This window comes from Crinia signifera, chromosome 7 (genome assembly GCF_055691185.1).
Source record: "Crinia signifera chromosome 7, ASM5569118v1, whole genome shotgun sequence".
Lineage (NCBI taxonomy): Eukaryota > Metazoa > Chordata > Amphibia > Anura > Myobatrachidae > Crinia > Crinia signifera.
The window spans coordinates 174,815,861-174,828,956 of record NC_139223.1 but is presented as its reverse complement, the minus strand read 5'-3'; the positions used below and the strand labels follow the sequence as shown (position 1 = coordinate 174,828,956).

Below are 13,096 nucleotides of genomic sequence, written 5' to 3'. Positions count from 1 at the left end.
GGAACAATAGTAAATGGGCCAAAAAAACCCCTGAACATTGAAATGTCCCCCCAAAAGTAGTTGACGCCACCCCACCATCAACGTGAACCCGAAGCGTGGCGAGCGCAGCGAGCCCGCGAGGGGCGGCGGTACGCGTCCTCCGACCTTTTCATGCCCTACTATCCACTAGGGCGTGGAGTGAGAATAGAATAGTGTGGCGAGCGCAGCGAGCCACCGAGCCCGAAGCGTGGCGAGCCCCGCGAGGGGACGCGGATACCTTCACAGTTATACGCGTCCCCTCGCGGGCTTCCCAGGTGTCCATGGCGACGCGGACACCTGGGAAGCCCGCAAAGGGACGCGTTTACCTGTGAAGGTATCCGCGTCCCCTCGCGGGGCTCGCTGCGCTCGCCACGCTTCGGGCTCGGTGGCTCGCTGCGCTCGCCACACTATTCTATTCTCACTCCACGCCCTAGTGGATAGTAGGGCATGAAAAGGTCGGAGGACGCGTACCGCCGCCCCTCGCGGGCTCGCTGCGCTCGCCACGCTTCGGGTTCACGTTGATGGCGGGGTGGCGTCAACTACTTTTGGGGGGACATTTCAATGTTCAGGGGTGTTTTTGGCCCATTTACTATTGTTCCTATGATAATTTGGCTAAATTGAGCCATTTAACATTGTTTCCTATGGGAAATCGAATCGGATCGCATCGCATCGCATCGTTCAATATCGTGTATGTGTACGATGCGATGCGATCAGATTTCACTACGGAGAATAGCATGGTGCTCAATTAACTTAGTGGGCGCCCAGATAGGAAACAAGTACCCCAGTTTTATATACTTGCCGAAGGCGGCAATCTTACCCGGTGTGCACTGTGCCACAGAATGCAACTATGTCTGTGTTTAATGACTAATTATTGATTTAGAGTTGGAACAAAGTCTCACATACATACGATGCACCAAATAAATGAAGCTTTCTATGCACAAAGGACCTTATTCTAGCCCATTCACATCGGTCCCTTCGCTCGCACAGGGGCCAATGTTTTGGCCATGTGCAGATGCAGGGTGCGTGCGGCCACGGCGAACAAACGGTGCACACACCCAACTTTGCGGACGGTGGGGCGGCGGTCCAAACCATTTACATATGGAAACACCCAGTAGCAGCCAGTGTATGCGAACACACTGCGAGAGGGGTGAGCTTCCAGATATTTGCCAGGTGGGGTTTGGTGGATTCACAGCCTTGCGAATCAACAAGAATAACCCCCATAATCACTATCCCTGTTTAATTATAGACGTAACAAACTAAGCCACAGTAGGTATAGGCGGGTATTCAATGTGGGATTCCGACTGTCGGAAACCAGCACCGTTTTCAGTCAACTTGCGTTTGCTTTGGAGAAAGAAACCCCATCTTGAACCACCATGTTTAATTTGCAGAATTTCAGTGCAGGATAAAGTTACTGAAAGACGAGGAGAGCGGTGGCCGACCTGTGCTTGCCATCACTTAGGACAACGCTGCTGCTGCCGTGTAGGTCATAGTGGAGATGGACCCCAGGGTGACCGTGGACAAGTCAGAGAAGAAGATAAGTATCTGATCAAGATGAAATAGTTTGGCCTGAGCAAGGTTTTGCTCGCTGGGTCTCCCATCAGCTGTCAAGAGAGCAGAAGGAAGCTCGGGTCAACACTGACCAGCAACACCCTGGTCAGGTTTGATGGTGGTCGCTCAAACTCGGTCTGGGAGATCATCAGTGGCCAGGAATCCTGGATCTATAGTTTCAACCCAGAGACCAAGTAGCCGGCACCCAAGTTCTAACTGGAGTGCAGTGTGGCCAAGCAGATGTTGGATATTTTACCCTCCATGACTAGTCATAGAGCTATCGTACCACTCATACGGCAGCGCACCACCACTGGCCTTCCACAAGCTAATGCCTTCCACAAGTGCTGGAAGACATTTTTAGGGGCCATCAAAAGAACTTGAGGTGTCCTTCTCAATCATGACAACGCACCTGACCACAAGTCCAGGAAAGTGGTGGAAGGCCTATGAATGCATCCAGGGGCTTGGTCATCCATCATACAGTCCAGTGCTGACACCCGCGACTTCATGTTTCCAAAAACCAAGCCTTAGACGTGTGGGATTAGCCTTGAGTGACCGGAAGCTGCAGTGGAGACCTTCACCCAACATGTAGAAGAAGCTCCGACATCAGGCTGGACCAGCTACTACAGCGAGCGGTCTGTGCGTTTGCAACTTTGCATAGATTCCTTTGGTGAATTTTTTGTGCATCCAGAAACTTATTGTGCACATACAATGCATCCAGAAAGTATTCACAGCGCTTCACTTATTTTCCACATTATGATATGTTACATCCTTATTTAAAAATGGAATTAATTCATTTTTTCCCCTCAAATTTCTACACACAATACCCCATAATGACAACATTAAGAAAAAAAAAGTTTTTTGTAGATGTCTGCAAATGTATTAACAATAAAAACTAAGAAGAAGGTTTTATGGTTTGTAGAATTTTGAGGGAAAAAATGAATTGATTCCATTTTGAAATCAGGCTTGAAAACGGCTATGGATTATAGGTCGACAGTTTTTTCCCCAATTTTTTTGTCCTAAACGTCGACAGACATGGAATTGTAGCACTGCGTCTGCTCGTAATGCTTCGGGCACGGTGGCTTGCTGCGCTCGGCACACTATTTTATTCTCCCACCATGCCCTAGGGCATGAGATACCGCCTGTCGGCACATGTTTGCTCCAAAATAATGTGAAAAACCCCATGTCAACCTAATGACCGGTCGACCTAAATGCTGGTGACCCAATGACCGTTTCCCTGTAAAACAAAATGTGGAAGAAGTGAAGCAGTGTGAATACTTTCTGGATGCACTGTATATATGCACGCATACCCAATTGGGCCTAATTATAGGTGATGCATTGATACATCCATCGCAGATTTACAGGGGTTAAAAAATTTAAATATGTTCTCCTCACTTACTGTACCAACACCCCGTACCTACAGTGAATACTATACTATTATTAGTTTTCAAATTTGCACCAAATTTAAAATAACATTAAAAAAATCTAACACGTACCTGCGGCGGCGTCACCAGGGTTCCAGATCGGTACAGTCACTGGTAAAACAATCTGTAGTGTGTTTGCAACCTGCAAAACAAGAAAAAAAGATTCATCTATTTTGGGAACGTGACAGCAGATGGCTCCAGAACAGTAATCCCCCTCAACACAGCAGCAGAGTCGTCTGTTCCGCTGCCATTTTACATAAGCAATGAGCAATCACAGGCCAAGCAAGTGTGATTGCACCATGCTGGAGCAGACCAGGGTCTGTGCAAACACTGCAAGTTGTCTCCTGTACACTAATAGATCAATGATAAACAATGGGTGAAATACGTTCGATCCAGAGGGAAGGTTCAAAAATCAGCCTGTTTATAAGTTGTGTACACGATACATCAGCCAATGGAATTATAGTTATAGGGTCAAACTCTACTTGCGAAGGTCATAGGGTACGTTACTTCGACACGTCATTAGTCTGTATCAGAGGAAGGATCAAGCACATCACAACATTAGGAACGGATTGGAAAATCAGCGCTTCAGACATGCAGATGACAAAATATCCGCTAAAAATGCCAGCGTCGCTCACATTTGTTATATAAACTGAAATAAATAAAAAAATGTGGTGTAAAAAAATATATTTCCTACATAAAAAGGTAAATATTGCAGGTCATTACGACGAATAAAAAATGTTTACTTTGCATCTATTTTGACAAATTCACCTGGCACTCAAAGTGTTAAATACGGCAGGTGACGGACAGCGCCGGACTTATGCGTAATGTGTCATACTAAAATGCTCAGATCGAGACCTTTCCTGCCCATCCCCAATAGACATCCTAAAAATAAAAAGGCAAAAAAAAAAAAAAATCTACCGATTGCGTCGACATTTAAAGAGACATAGAGGCGTAAACTGTAGTCAGCCGGAGATACTGAGTGCACATGGCTGCTAAAAGATGAACAGAAACATTAATGCTCTATACAGTAATATGCCGCTACCAGTGTTCCCGGAGGGAGTATCTTTTCCAAACTGGCTTCACGTAATCTATTTACAGACTGCGCTAGCAATCTTCCCTGCTGCTGCTTAACGAAAGTGATCAGTCCCGACTGCACAAGGCAATGTAATGCTATCGCCAAGGGAGTCCTCCGTTCCTGATGACACTACTGATAGGATGGAAAACACACCGCGAGACGCATGCAGAAAAATCAGAGCTGTACCACAACGCAGGACGCTGCCTACAAATGTCTAATAGAAAAACAGGTTCTAGTTACTGCTAGGCGGAGGTGAAATCACAGCAGCTTCCAGGGCTTCCGTATGTAGAGTAGCATGGCGAGGTTGTGAGGTAGGAAAACCTGGTCTGCAAATCTGTTTTTCGGTTACCATTCTCAGTTCTTCCATACTATTTTATTTGTATATAAAATGACCAAGAGTACAATGCCCAAGAAAAAAAAAAAAAAGTTAATAATAATAATAATAATAAACAACAACCACCACCGCTCACTGACTGATTTTAGAAACGATATAGTCAGTGGCCACATCCAGGTATATAGCCATGATGGCGATATCCTCAGATTAGCTGCATGGGTACTTGTTTCGTAGCACGGCGCCTGTCGCAGGTCATCGCATACCTTAACTTAAAGGTATGCGATGGACACGACCAAGGCGATTTCAGGGCTATTTTTAGCCATTTCCTCGACAAATAAAAAAACGCGTCCATCGCATGCCTTAAGTTAAGGCATGCAATGCGACGGATGCGATTTTACATAGGGAACAATGTTAAATGGGCCAATGGACCCGATTTTTCATTGTATACCCACCCTTATGGGTATTTTACATGTGAATTCCCCCCCCCCCCCCCATTGTTAACGCCCCCCCAGCGTGGTGAGCGGCGGCGATACGCGTCCTCCGACCTTTTTATACCCCCACTATCCACGTCGGCGTAGAGTTGATTTTATATAGTGTGGCGAGTGCAGCGAGCCACCGAGCCCGAAGCGGGGCGAGTGCCCAGCGAGGGGACGCGTAATACCTGTGAAGTAATGCGCATGCGCTCGCCACGCTTCGGGCTCGGTGGCTCGCCACACTATATAAAATCAACTCCACGCCGACGTGGATAGTGGGGGTATGAAAAGGTCCGAGGACGTGTACCACCGCCGCCGCTCGCCACGCTTCGGGTTGGCGTTCATCGTGGGGTGGCTTTAACAATGGGGGGGGGGGGGGGGGCATTTGACCCATCAGGGTGGGTATACAATGAAAATTGTGGTCTGGGGGGCATTTATCATTGGGCCCAATGTAAAATCAGAACTCAGGGACTATTTTACGATGGTTCTGAGGTAAAAAAATCGCATCGATCGCATGCGATGGGAGGCAATTTTTTTGGACCCGATGGATACAATCAAAATCGCAGGCGCCGTGCTAGGAAACAAGTACCGCTGCATGTACAGATAAACAAGGACGTGTGCATCTTTAATGATGTAGCGACTACACTAGACGATACAAAAAAACGTCATGACTGGTCCATGTCCTTTAAAATATTCATATGTACCAATTGTATACATTATATGTATTTTCAACACTATTGTGTATAATAAATGTTATGTTATTTACAGCTAATCCCATGATTTCAGTGTCATTCCAATAGAGCTGCTTTTTATATGTTTTGTTTATATCGTTTCAAATATGGTTTAACCCGTGGCAACTGAATTTCTCAAAACCGGTTTACAAACATTTATTCATCACAATGACCTGTATTGTTACCTTATACAGCAAATATAATCTTTTTTTTTTTTTTTGTTAACACATTTCTTATTTGAATTTATATAACAAATGTGAGCAACGCTGGCATTTTTAGGGGATATTTTGCACATCTCAGATGTTGGCACTCAGGGTTAAACACAATTGCCACCTGTGTCCATCACTTCGCAGGTGTTGTGCCCAAAACTCAACGGGTTCAGACTCGTGAAGCGACTTGACCCATGCAAAGTACTAGGCGAGGAGCGTGCAATCAGAAATAACTGAAATGTCAACCGCAAGGTCATTGGCTTTACTAATAGCAAAGACAAGAGAAGAAAGTACACTCACTATTCCATCTGGGCACTACAAGTCCCAGGTTTCCCTGACAAAGTTTTGCTTTTAAGGAATGCTAAATCTTTAGCAGGGCATGCTGGGATGTGTAGTTTCCCAACAGCTGGAGAGCCGCAGGCTGGCGAGGCCTGACCTACACCAAATAAAAGATGATTATTTGAGCATGTGCAAATCTGCTGTTAGCACCACGCATCCCTAAACCCCCCCCCCCCCCCCCCCCCCCCCATCACCACCTTTTCCCTGTGACCAGCTGGGGATAGGACTGGAGGCAGAACCATCACAACACCATCAAATGTTTACAAAAACACTGATGATCCCAACCAGAGCGATTTGATGTCCATCCCTACGAGGGTTTAGCGTACAGACTACACAATCCCGATGCCCTCCGTGAGACCCTACTCAGCTGTTACCCAGATAGCAGTAAGTGACTGGCCAAAATAGGCTCTCCCGCAACAAACTAATGACCGTCCACATTCTGACCACCATCTGTGCTTCACAACCATGAACCATGTTTTAACCCTTCGCAGTCCAAATTTGTTTTTGCAATTCAAACAGTCCAATTTAAAGGTTTAAAATTAATTGTAATATTTTTTTTTTTCATAAAAAAAAAAAAAGTTGAACGATGTTAATGTTCTTATTTTAATGTCTCACCATTGGATCTGCTACTAGCGCCAGGGCTGTTGAGCCTGACTAGAAAGGGTTAACATCAGAACGAAGCCAGCGATTTGAAGGCAAGTATAAATGCAGCTTGAACATTATATCCTTATATTTTCAGCAGAATCATGTATTTCCCTTCTATATTAAATATTCCATATCATAACTTACCAAACAGTACGATGGTTCTCTAAATTACCAAGATGTATTACCCCCCCCCCCATATAGCGCATCATGACCCCCGTATCCTTTCAGGGAAGCGGATGACATCATTTTGTTGCAACACAATGAAAATGGGAAAAACAAACAATGAAAAAATGCTTGGCATCTGACAGTGTGCCCCCATACGACATAGTCCCAGTGCTCGGCCTTATAAGGGTTTAGCTAAAATAACCAAAAGTGAGACGCGAAAAGTGCATTCTTCATACGCTTCGCTTAAATAGTTTGATCGTGAGAAACCTGTCGAGAGAGTGTTTGCAAATCATTTTGCTTGGTTTAAAAGGAATGCGAGGTTAAAACAACTTCCCGAAGACACGCGAAAAACAACTTTCTCTCCGGCGAAACCCGTACAGAATGCACCAATAAAAGAACAAAAGCATTGTATTTACAAAGGAAAAAAAATACTATGATGCAGAAGCATCTGGTACAAAATATATATCTAAAATACTACTGCAGGTCACCTTATATAAGTTATAAATAAATAAAAACATCGAAAAATAAAGTAAGTGTGCGTTTGTGATTATTTACCCACCAGGTGGCACTGTTCTAAAGGGTACGGTCGCTGGCCTCTACAGTATATGGGATTCCATACAACAAAACCTGACACTCGTAATCGCTGCTTTATGTAGAAGTAGAACAGGTACAACAATAGCACAATTTCAAGATTATTTTTCATTCAAGCAAAGCAATTATGCACTTAGTAGTTACTGGGTAAGTCACTCGTCTGTCAGCATCCCTATCGTTGGCCTCTATACACTTTCAAGAAGCTGTTTTTGTTGCACTTTACAAAAGAATAGGTGAGGACGGAGCTCACAGTGAAGTCCTGGAGATCTCGGAATGGCCACGTGTGCAGGATGAGGCATGATGGGACTTGTAGTTTCACAACAGCCGGAGGGCCATAGTTTGGGCATGACGGGTTTAACCCTTTGAGTGCCAATGTGTCTGTGAGATCTTCAAAACAGCTGTTAAAAATGCCAGCGTTGGTCACAGTGACTTTTTTTTTGGGGGGGGGGGGGGGGTGCAATAATTAACTAAACTTCAATTACAGATAGAGCATGCACCCATGCATCTCCCAAATCCCATTGTTCCTCTTCCCTGCTTGCGGTGTCACTCTGGGCTGTGGTGCTCCTAACACAGTGTGGTCTGTATATCATGACTGATATTCGGACTAGACATGTGCTAGAAGCAGTACAACAGAAGCCCGCCTGCCCTCGCTGTACTGCAGGGTCATCCCTCTGGGGTCCAACAATGCATAACTCATAATAAACGGTTTCTGAACACTGATCAAATATTGATGCCGTTTAAAACAAAGGCGAAGGTCGTGTTGCCGTTCTCCCCAGAGCTACTCAAAGCGAACATCGGCTTCATAAATATCTGGGTATGATATATTACAATGTAAATAGAGATCTATTAAAGATCATACACGTGACGCAGGCAATATCGGAGATGCGTTATTGAACTTCTGACTGTTTAGCTTGGCTGCTATTGTACAGCCATGGAGAGCAACACTAACAGCAAAACCAGGCTTCTAGGGGTGCCGGATGACCTCCTGACTGTTGGGATTCTGACTGTCGGACCCCCATACCGCACCCGGCTTCCGGGAGCCATTACATTTACATAGTTATTGATCAGTATTTGTATTATATAATCACAAAAGGGCCAAAGTATAAACGCGCAAGCTTACAATCTATATTCCCTCTTACATGGACACACACAGGGGAATTTTCTTAGCCGCTAGCTTCATGGGGCTATTTAGTTACTATGGAGGGGACAAACCGTAATCCCGGTTAAGTGCACCCTTAGGTGCTCCTGGTTTTCACCCACACTACAAAACATACCAGGTGGTTATTTGGCTTCCAACAAAAAATAAATCCTGTGTAATGGGGGCGTGTGTTAAGCATCCTGGTGGTCATTACGTTAGACCGGAGAGGGTGTGTAGAGTTACCTGACCACTGTAGGGATGCTGGGGTCTGTGTTCTGAACGCCTATCATCCAATAGCTTTCCCGTAATCCGTTGGGGAATTCAATTAGACGTGGGACATTTATCTGCTGGTAGCTATGCAATTATGGACCGCGCTAAGCTCCAAAGGGTGCGCGCAATGCAGATTTTAGTTTGCACCTCGGGAGAAGCAAAACATAATCCGGGGTAAGTGCGACGCCAGGCTTTCTGCATCTACGCCTTACCGCGTGGATTAGCCACACAGCAGCGTATCAACAGACATAATATATGTACATTGAAAGGAGCTGATTGGTTGGAGCATAAAGTTCTTTATGGGGGATAGATACCACTTCTCCCAGAGTAGTGACTCATGACGGTGACACAACCATGCAAGCCACTACGCCGACATGCAGAGTACCCGTCCTGCATCATTCTGTAGGAAACATTTGTCAAATAAAAGATTTAAGGAGCTCAGTTGTAAGAAACGCCCATTAGAGCATATCCCCCCCCCCCCCTCCACTGCCTAAACTGCCAAACAGATGGGCAGTTAATAAAATTTATTCTGTCCCCAAACGGGTTGTACTGTAACGGCCCATTAACAATATGTCATTCTGACAGCATAATAAATAACCATTTTCCAGCCTCGGTGCTGCTCATAAAGCCGTTGGCTTAGAACACGCACAATAAAAAAAACCCACACTTTAATTGGATCCTCCGATTCCCTCATACACGGCTCCAGGTGACCGGACTTTCCTGGAGTTTAACTGAGACAAAGTATTTTGCAGGGTAAGCCTTTAGTAATTTATTGCGTTATATTGTTGGATTGCAATGACACAGACGACCATCACAATACTTTCCAGCCAGTAAATAAGATGAGATATTTCAGCCAACGTAATAAAAAAATTCTCCTCCGACTGCAATACTGCGGCTTACAATGAAATCGCAGAAGTAACCAATCGGATGTCCTTGGGTAATGAGGGGTGACTCCGAGAGGACAGATGGAATGGAGATTTACACACTGCAGAGATTCTCAGATTGACTATGGCTCAAGAGCAATCTGCATCAGCTGTCAGGACGATACTGGAAAAGGTGACCCGGCATCACATTTTATTTGGGGCAGTAAAAAAAAAAAACATGAACATTGCTGCAGGTCTGTAAGGACCAAGTCCCAGAAAGACAACCATTCAGCAGGGACAACAATACATCTTATTTACTTACGGTTTATAAATGCAGAGCCGCAATCTTATGCAATGCTTTCGAGTGTAACCTCAACCATCCCCATCAGTCCCTGCCCCATTGGGAGTTTACAGTGCAAACATCAGACGCACATCAACACTGAGTTGGTCAAAAACCAGTTATGGCCATTAAGGTTTTAAATATTTCCTATATAAGTTAAACATTACATGATAAATACAATTGTTTACTTGGCAATTTTTGACATATTCACCTGGCAAAGTGTTACAGACGAGAACAGTAATACATTAGATCAGGCTTTCCCAAACTCAGTCAGCAAGGCAGCCCAACAAATTCATCTTCCAACGTGCCTAATCAGAATTACAATTGAATCATTAGCAGCCATCAAAATTTGGTAGAGGCGGCACCCAAAACAATTGAATTGCTCCGCCTGGCACCCAGCAAATTATTGAAGATGTTAAAACAATCGACTCGCACCCTAATAGTTTCACACATGCAAAGAGACAAATACAACCACTTGAAGGTCAATTTTAGGCATATATAAATAAACAGAACAGTACAGAAAGTGCTACACACACTGTAGCCAACATCTGAAAAAATCACTATGAGCAGCCAAACTGCACACTAATCCTATCACTTGCCATTTTTGCCAAGACACTACCTAGAACTTGGACAAAAATACTAATAAGCTACACAAAGTTTTTTGTTTCCAAAACCTGAAATGAAAGTGAAATGAAATAGTTTAATTGCCAGCAGGTGGCACCCAATGCGGCTATTTAATTGCTGCTCCGTTTTAACACAATCGGCTCCCGGTGCCTGCACTTCAGCTCGCACTCCACCGGGGGCAGCGAGCTGAAATCTGCACTGAGTGACTCATTTCAGCTCTGAAACTGGACATTTTGTACCGCACCCATTAATAAATGATGCACAATATGCGCGATAAAAAGCAACAACTGAATATCCCCCACCACTTTAGACGGGAGGTGATAAATTAATCCCCCCCCCCCCCAAAAAAAAAAGTACTGTCCAGCACTTAAGAAGTTGCTCAATGTTAAGAGCATAAAGGGCTCTTTGCTAGAACAAATTAATCTCTTTACAATGTAAATGTGCCCCAGCATTAATACAGCGTGTGCTCCTTGACATGTTAGAATGTCTTGCGTATTTGTTACTTGAAAGCAGATTCGTTTACAACTGCCACATATGGCTCGGACTGTGCCATGTCAATCTACAGTATATTGTATTGCACAACAAGTCTACATTGTGTGCACATAAACCCATTCTGCAAGTACGGAAATCCCCACTTTAAAATCCAAAGTATGTCAAATGTTACTGCAAAAGATTCCTTATTGAGGCAGCAGGAAGATAAAAGCCAGATACACGGTAGACAATCATTTTTCAAACAAATTTGCCGATACGGACAAACTCTTAAATACGTCCATTATGTACCTACCGCATTCAGATAGGGTACTTTGCTCAGATTTCAGCTGGTCAACCCCAGGGTGGAGCAATTCAATTGTTCTGGGCACCCATTACTTATTGCACCCAAATAGACATGGTACTCATCTAAAGTCCAAGTCTGGGTATGCATTTCTTCTAGTAAGTTTAGCAGGTTGAGAGAAAAAAAACAGGGCACCACCCACCTTCCCCCCCATTGGAGCAACCACTAGTGGCAAACAATTGAATCTCCCCATACAGTCACATTTAAGAAAAAAACAAAAAAAAACTGTAAAATAATATCAAATAAGACATGGTCATGAATGAAGTAGTGTATAACTCAGCATATTATACAAACAATACAGTCAATGTGAGGGATAAGTTATTACAACAAATAAACATGGAAAAAAGGGTAAAACCGATTACAAAACTTAAGACATTGATCCAATTTAGTGAAAGCGGCATAAATTCATTGTCTAGTTCAGCAAGTTGTATTGCCAATGATACCTCGGTTCCGTATAGGTTATAGCTTATAGCACACTGGAACTCAGACACTGGGTGCGTGCATTTCGTGTGAGGCTATACAGGGTTCTATGTATTGACATTTATATGACTGTTATATATGACTTTAGCCGGCAGCTCAGGAGAGCGAATATTCAGCGGCTTTTGTACTTAGTCACAAACCAAAGGAAATGGGACGATCAACTTGGCCAAATATGGGTAATATGATGAATACTTTTACTTGAAAAAGAATAAAGGTTAGACGAGACTAAAAGACCTGATCGCCCAGTCAGCCTCAAAAAGACTAGAGGTGATTCAATTTGCATCACAGTGATGTAACCCCAGGGCTAAGTGCCAGTAACATCAGTTATCCCCCAAAGTTGTACCTTACTGTGTCTAATGCCTGGGCCTTCATTGTGGCACACTGCATCTCATGGGTTATATGCCAGCAGAAATGCCGTTACCACACAGTGGGGTCTGTTAGAAGGGCACCAGCGGCTGTCCGCCAAGGACAGGTTTACTGCACATGCAATTGAATAGCTCCGGGCACTGCAGTACGACAATTATTGGTGCAGTGTTCCTTGCACCTATAATTGGCTAATTCAAATGCTACACGATTTTGTGGCGTGGGAATACATTTACAGTTGTGTTACAGTACACAGAATGCTAATTTACAGCTCTATTCCTCACCCTGAATGGTGCCCTCCTCTTAACTGCACTCTGCTCTGTGTAATCCTACTGAAACGGCCTGTACCAAAGTCACCGACACCAGAAAAGCTTATTACTCTGTATGGCCAACAGCGTCATTCCACATAGATGATCACCAAGTCCAAAGGGGCAACCTATAGGAGGAGGTCAGGCCCAGATCCTAGATCAATGATGTAGGACATGATGTACTGACGAACGAACTGTTCACATCCCAGCATGCCCTGCAACAGTTTTAGCATGGTCAACTATTAAAACTGCAGCAGGGCATGCTAGGATGTGTAGGTCAGCAACAGCTGGAGCAACAAGGTTCCCCATCACTGTCCTATACAACCGGT

General features: G+C 44.3%; 1 protein-coding gene across 1 annotated transcript in view; it reads right to left on the bottom strand.

The window, feature by feature from the left end:
* Positions 1–13,096, bottom strand: part of ADARB1 (adenosine deaminase RNA specific B1) — a 105,448-nt gene that overhangs the window by 69,273 nt on the left and 23,079 nt on the right. The window contains exon 2 of the mRNA XM_083154423.1: positions 3,060–3,129. The gene's annotated coding sequence lies outside the window, so the exon portion shown is untranslated. The remainder of the gene's footprint in view (positions 1–3,059; positions 3,130–13,096) is intronic.